Below are 7,010 nucleotides of genomic sequence, written 5' to 3' on the forward strand. Positions count from 1 at the left end.
AGTACAATATATATATATATATATATATATATATATACATCTACCCCAACAGAAGTGACAAGGCCCTACTCTCTTCACCTTAACCTTAACAGTAGTTCTCTAAAGTGGTGTTAGATTACTGACTCACTGCTGATTTACCTGGTCTGTGCCAGCTCCATCCTCTGCTGGAAGACCTCCTCCTACAGCCATGCTGAGAACATTGGCTTGGTGGTTGATAACAGTGGTACTATACTCATAACTGCTCTGACATGCTACATTCCTCACTCTGAGCTGGTCAGGCTTTACTTTACTGCATGGAAAAGAGCACCAATGTTAGATCTGGGTCCTTCAGTTGATCTTCTCAGAGCTCCAAAAGTGTTTATCATGACCTCCATCCACTAGTGAAATCGCCCATCATGACAGAAATTGTTTCAACTCTCATATAGTACCTAGAGTCTGGAAATTCAACAAACAGATAAGGTCTCACTGTACAGCAAGACAGTCTGATGGCATTTCTATATTGCAGATCTTGATGATATTGTATGATTAAATCATACTTCTACAATGATGTTATCCAGTGTGCTAAAATTCCATCCAGATTTTTGAAGATCAACCATTTCAGCAATGCATGGTCCACTCTAGTAGTGAACTCTGTGTGATACAAGTAGTATTAATAGTGTTTTATGAAGACTATAACTACAAACAGTTCTTTCTTTCTCCAGTATTTGCATTCAGGAGCTGTAAGTATATGATAATATATGTGATTACACATTCTACTCCATCCAGCAACTGCAATAACACTGCTCTGATTCCACTAACATTGATATCTTACAAGACCTCTCAGTCCTGTCATGGATACATCAGCACTAGGGCTTCTTCTAAAGTATGCTTTAGGGACTGGGTTGCTTGCTCACATTCTTCACTCCATCTGAAGTGTGTCTCAATTTTAGTGAGAGCCAATAATGGTGTGCCAACCTTGGAGAAGTTGGCCACAAGTCATTGATAGTACAATGCCAAACTGAGGAAACTATGAACTTCTGGATTAGCCACAGGTTAAGGCCAATCCCGCATTCTTATGATTGTAGCAGGATATGTGGATATTCCATATCTACCCACAAAATGACCAAGAAATCCCACTTCCAAGTACATGAATGCACATTTTCCTGGTTTCAGTTTCAAACCTGACTTTTTTATCCTCAATTGTAATGTCGTTTTCAGATTCTCAGCCACAGTCTCGAACAAGCAACCAAACGTTTACCAAGATATCATTGACATAAATTAGGCACCTCTCCTATTGCAGTCCCTTCAGTGTAAGCTCCACTAGCCTCTCGAAAGTGAAAAGTGACTTATGAAATTCATACAAACCATCTCTTGTACTGAAAGCAATCTTTGGTCTGCTCTCATCATCCAGCTTGACTTACCAGTATCTGGATGATAGTTCTAGTGTAATTAACCAATGGACTCCTTCCAATGTCTCCAGACATTCAGTTATTAACGATGGTGGAAAGGTGTCAACAAGCATTATTGCAGTAATCCATCTGATATCAATGTAGAACATGGGTTTGCCTTTCTTCTCCCTGACAATTACTACTGGAGATCCTGTCCTTTAATATATTATGTACCTTAGCACTGGCTACATCCCTAATGCCCCACTTTGCTCATTGTGCTAATGATCATTCCAACATGAAGTTGAGTTGCCTGTCATCCATAATTGCAGAATAACAGCGTGACATCATCCCTCCTTAGACAGATAACTACCCGAGCAAATGCTGCTTGCTTTCTGGACAGGAAACAGCTCGTTTCATACAAGGGATCTATTATTACATTACGTGGTATCAATATATTAGACTTTGTCCATAGTAAACAACAGAACATCGCTTGTGTACATGGGAGTACTGTGATTTCCTCTCAGACAGACACCTATTCAGTCCATTGTTCCTGGTTCTGGTCCAGCCAGCATCAGCTAATTCTGTATGAGGTATATCTACTGCTTACTTGAAACTAATATGAAGTTATCACATTATGCTGCATCAGTACAGAAACTGCCTCAGTAAGAGTGAGATCTTATACTTCCAGGTGGTTCATCATCCACTGATTAACCCTTCCACAACTTGTCAGTGAGAATATCCTTGTAATCTGTTGAAGCCAGTGCAGAGTAATCTTTACTGTGCAAGTGATACAGATCATCTGCATAAGCAGCCAAGCTCTCTTAGCTTTGAATACGACCCATTATATTGCTGATTTTCCCACTGGGTCCAACCTTCAGTGCAATTCAGCAATTATTATTTCACAGTCCCAAAACCGTGTTCGATGCAGTCTAGGATTAGACCATCAAAAGCAGTGGTTCCCATAATGTGTTTTTCGAACCCTTTGGGAGTTTCCGAATGTTTTAGGAGTTCTTGGAAAAATTTCCGTCACGTAATGGCGGAAGCAAAAGTGTTTGCGCGCATCCATCACCCTGAGTAGATTATAACTTCAAGACTCTTCATGAGAAAAGAAAGGGTGAGGGGGTATTTTTTGTTGTTTTTAAAATTATGATGAAGAACAAGTTTAGGCTCAACTAAAATGACAGAGTCACGAAAATGAAACCTTGAAAGAGTGTTGGTGTTTTCACAGTGTAATGATAATAATGTAATAATAAATAGTGTGTGATAAAAGTGTCATAAGAGAAACAAATTTCATATTTTCAAGATCTCTGTTTTTATATTTTATACTCAGGTAAGGGAGGAAAACCCCGGAAAATGCTTATTTTTATGAGGGAGTTCATGAGATTTGGCATTTTAATGAAAGGAGTTTGCGGGATGTTAAAGTTTGGGTACCACCTGTGTAGACTTAAGATCAGTCATTATACAGCCTGCTCTGGAGACCATTCATTCTAAGCAATTACCTGACTGAAGTACTTCTGGGAATTGCCCAAATCTTATTTCACTGCACCCTTGAATGTTGGGAGGTATTATCTGTTTTACCTTACTAATAATCGTGACTTAAACCTATTTACACAACCTCTTAGCCATCACCTGACCAAGATGTTATTGACACTGTGGGTATAGCGTTGTAGTCATGCTCAGGGATTCTTAGTCACATGCAGGTAGTTGACCCCTTTTCCAGGGTGACAGAGTAAGGAGTTGCCATTGGCATCTCGTCTATTGGCTCTATATGACCCAGATCTTCCTCGAAGCCTTGAAGACAGGTTGGTTTTGTTTGAATGTCTTGGAAAGCTACTTAAAGGCTATCTGTGCTAGCCGTTTCTGATTCAGCAATGATAGACTAGATAAAAAGCACTGAACCCACTGCCAACTTCTGATGTACTCTTTTACCAATGAATAGTGGGATTGACCGTCACATTTAACGCCACCACTGCTGAACGGGCGAGCACGTTCAGTAACGGGAATTTGAAACTGCGACCCGCAGATTGCAAATCAGGATTTGCAGTCGGTATCAGTACCAGTACTAGTACCAGCAGTACTCGGCGTCCAGTACCGGTACTGGTTTATAGTATATCATATGTTGAGAATAATATCTGTTACCACATGTCCCATCTTCGGAGTTTTGACCGAATTCCTCCTCTGGTATTTCAGCTTCGCTTTTCACAGAATTATAAATGTTTGATGTGGTAGTTTTGAGTTCATACTTCAGATGATAAGTGGCCAGGTGGTTAAGGCGCTCGACTCACAAACTGAGGATCGCGGGTTCGAATCTCTGTCCCACCAAACATTCTTGCCCTTTCAGCCGTGGGGGCGTTATAATGTAACGGTCAATCCCACTGTTCGTTGGTAGAAGAGTAACCCAAGAGTTGGTGGTGGGTAGTGATGACTAGCTGCCTTCCCTCTAGTCTTAAACTGCTAAATTAGTTATGGCTAGTGCAGATAGCCCTCGTGTAGCTTTGCGCAAAATTCAAAAACAAAAACAAACAAATTCATCGTGAAAATCGACAATAAGAAGAAATATGGAAAACTGGTGACTCCCACACTCTGGAAGAGAACGTGAATGTGCCTACGTGACTGATTGCACGTTAGGTAGGTGCGTGAGTAGCCCTTGGGATGCTGATAGGTCAAACTGCGCATGGCACGACGTTTTAGTGAGTTACATTCGAAATATAATTAAACTGCTTAATTATCATGGTATACGAACAAACTTGACATCAAATCATAGATAATAAACCAAATTGTGATATTATATAAGTTTTTAATTTTATAAAGAAGTATTTAAATACAACCTCAAGTTCCCATAGTATGAGCATTTGGATATTTGTTCTTGAGCCATCTCCTCTTCTGGAGTTTGTTTTGTCCACCCCCTAGAAAACTACGAAATGTAATGTAAAATATTCTCTATAATTTCATCTTTGATATCCTGAAGCTATATTTTTATATTCTTCAATCTTATGGGCCTAAAGAGCAATCACTGAAAATTCAGAAACCACTTTCCATGCCTACCTCTAACTTGCTCTAATTTCCAAATTGCTAATAGAATTTTCTGAAGCCAACTTCCATTAAATTTAAAACTAGTAGAAAACCTAGATTTCAATTGATTCATTGCGATAGTCGTCATACCACGTGGGCTTACAAATAATTAACAATTTGGTTGGATGTGGAAAAAAAATTCCCATGAGAACATACTAGAAAGAATAGTTGAATTTCTAACTGCTCAAGTCACACGATTAGAGATGCTCGAGTACCGGTAACGGCAGTAAGCCCTGTTGTGAATCGATTGCCCTAACCACCAGGCCAAGCCAGATCCTAAACGACTGTTTGATAATTCAGGATTGGAGTAACTCAAACATTCTACAGAATTAAATGCAATAAATATAACGATATATATATATAAATATAATTAAGTTAGTCTAATTGTTTAGTACCTAAATTCACAAGCTAAACTACACGAAAAGAAAGAGCGAATCAGACACTCTACACTGTTGAAAACACATAATCGTATTTAAACCAACTAGCAAAACGATTGGGGTTAGATTGGAACATATTGTTGCGTCAGCGAGGTCACGTGACTAGTATCACGCCACTTCCTTCTCGAACCTTCGTGAATTGTCGGGAGACTACTAGATTGGGGTTAGTCTGGTATATATAAGATGGTCACAACGTGACAGAGCAATGTGTAATTGAATGAGTAAGAATATTGTTGAGCACGTGAGACGTTCGGGGTGAATTATAGCGTTTGTTATAGCGCGACTGTTGAAATTAAGTGTATCGGAAAGTTGTATTCGGAAAGAATAAACCAGTTTTATTTAAGAAAGGACTTGTGTCGCTAAAGTTTCGTCGGAACAAATTTACGGAAAATTAACTAACGAACTGAGACGTAACAATATAACGCTAGAGTTGGTTAATGTGACAACAAAGTTACAATATTTTTCACACACTGTATGCGCTCAATGACCGAATTTAATTTGATTGTTTGCTTTTATAGAAAGCTACACAATGAGCTATCTGTGTTGTGCCCCGCACGGGCATTGAAACCCGGTTTTAGCGTTACAGGCCCTCAGGCTTATCTCTAAGTCACTGGGAAATGGGGGGGGGGGGGCTCGACCAAGTTACTAAGTAGTTAATGATATTTTCCTTCGGTTGGGAAAAGGCTCTCGTTGTTTATTTATTATGTTAAACAATTAACTTTGATCAATTCTATGTTTGAATACAACAAGAGTGATAAGCCTCATTTGTTTTTGTTTTTCTCTTCTTGTTAATACCATTTATTGAACATCAACATACGTAGTCTGTTTTATGATAATAAGAAACATCGTTCCTTGTACTATTCACTTACACAAACTGGTAGCGATGGTACATCTTGAACTCATGTTGCCACAGTTCAGCTCTATTAACCTCCATTTGTGTTGGCTGAATTGTGCCTCACTAAGTGACCACACGCAAACTTGGCTGCGAACCGATAACAGAAGCGGAAAATCAAGTCAAAACCAGCATTAAGTTGGTGTTTAACAAACATTGAATCCTATTTGCTATGCAACTTTAAGTAACCGTGAAACAAGACAGAGGCTGTTAGGAAAATCTCGTTTGTTTGAGAATTAGGAGAAAGAAAAAGTAAAGCACTCTCTGATTATCATTTGCATAATAAAAGTCAGTCATTAATTCAATATTTTGAACTTTTATAGCATTTTCTGGGTTGTTTCTTGATAGAAAGTAAGTTCATGCTGATTTGTTTTCAATATAAGTTTGAGAAAAATAGTTATTATTAATGAATACAGAATAAACTTTACGATGTGTTAGGCTACTTAAGGTATGCATAGGAACCCTTGCATAAATATGTGGGTGTAATGAAAAACAAAATATTGAAATTTAACCAAGAAATAGTCGTAACACATTGTTGAAAAATTGTATATTTATTTCTACCTGATTTTTTTCTCAAGATTTGTGGTAAGATTTTCTTGAAAACAATTATACGAACATTTTGAGAGATAAGTGGCTAAGACTCGGGTATGCGTGTGTATACGAAATGTATTATAATTTTCAAGACAACCAACGATACCTTTCCTGTAAATAATTTAATTCCTACCTTTGCACATTACTTATAAATTAAAAAAGATCTAACTGTAAAACTTGCCAATATGGTCTCTTTTAAACTCACTTAATCTTATCGTCTTAACACCCCTCCCAGTTAAATTTTCAGCTCAGTAAGTAATATAAATATACATATATATATATATATATATATATTATATAAGGAACAACGGCTCAGTAACTATTATATTGTTACGTCTCTGGTTGTTAGTTAATTTTCCGTAAAAATTCTTTCCGAAGAAACTTTAGCGATACACGTCCTTTCTTAAATAAAACTAATTTATTCTTTCTCAATACAACTTTGCAATACACTTAATTTCCACAGTCACGCTATAACTTAAACAAACGCTATAATTCACAACGAACGAACGAAGAAACTATAGCGATACAAGTCCTTTCTTAAATAAAACTAATTTATTCTTTCTCAATACAACTTTGCAATACACTTAATTTCCACAGTCACGCTATAACTTAAACAAACGCTATAATTCACAACGAACGAACGAAGAAACT

This window comes from Limulus polyphemus, unplaced genomic scaffold, assembly GCF_000517525.1.
Source record: "Limulus polyphemus unplaced genomic scaffold, Limulus_polyphemus-2.1.2 Scaffold1675, whole genome shotgun sequence".
NCBI lineage: Eukaryota > Metazoa > Arthropoda > Merostomata > Xiphosura > Limulidae > Limulus > Limulus polyphemus.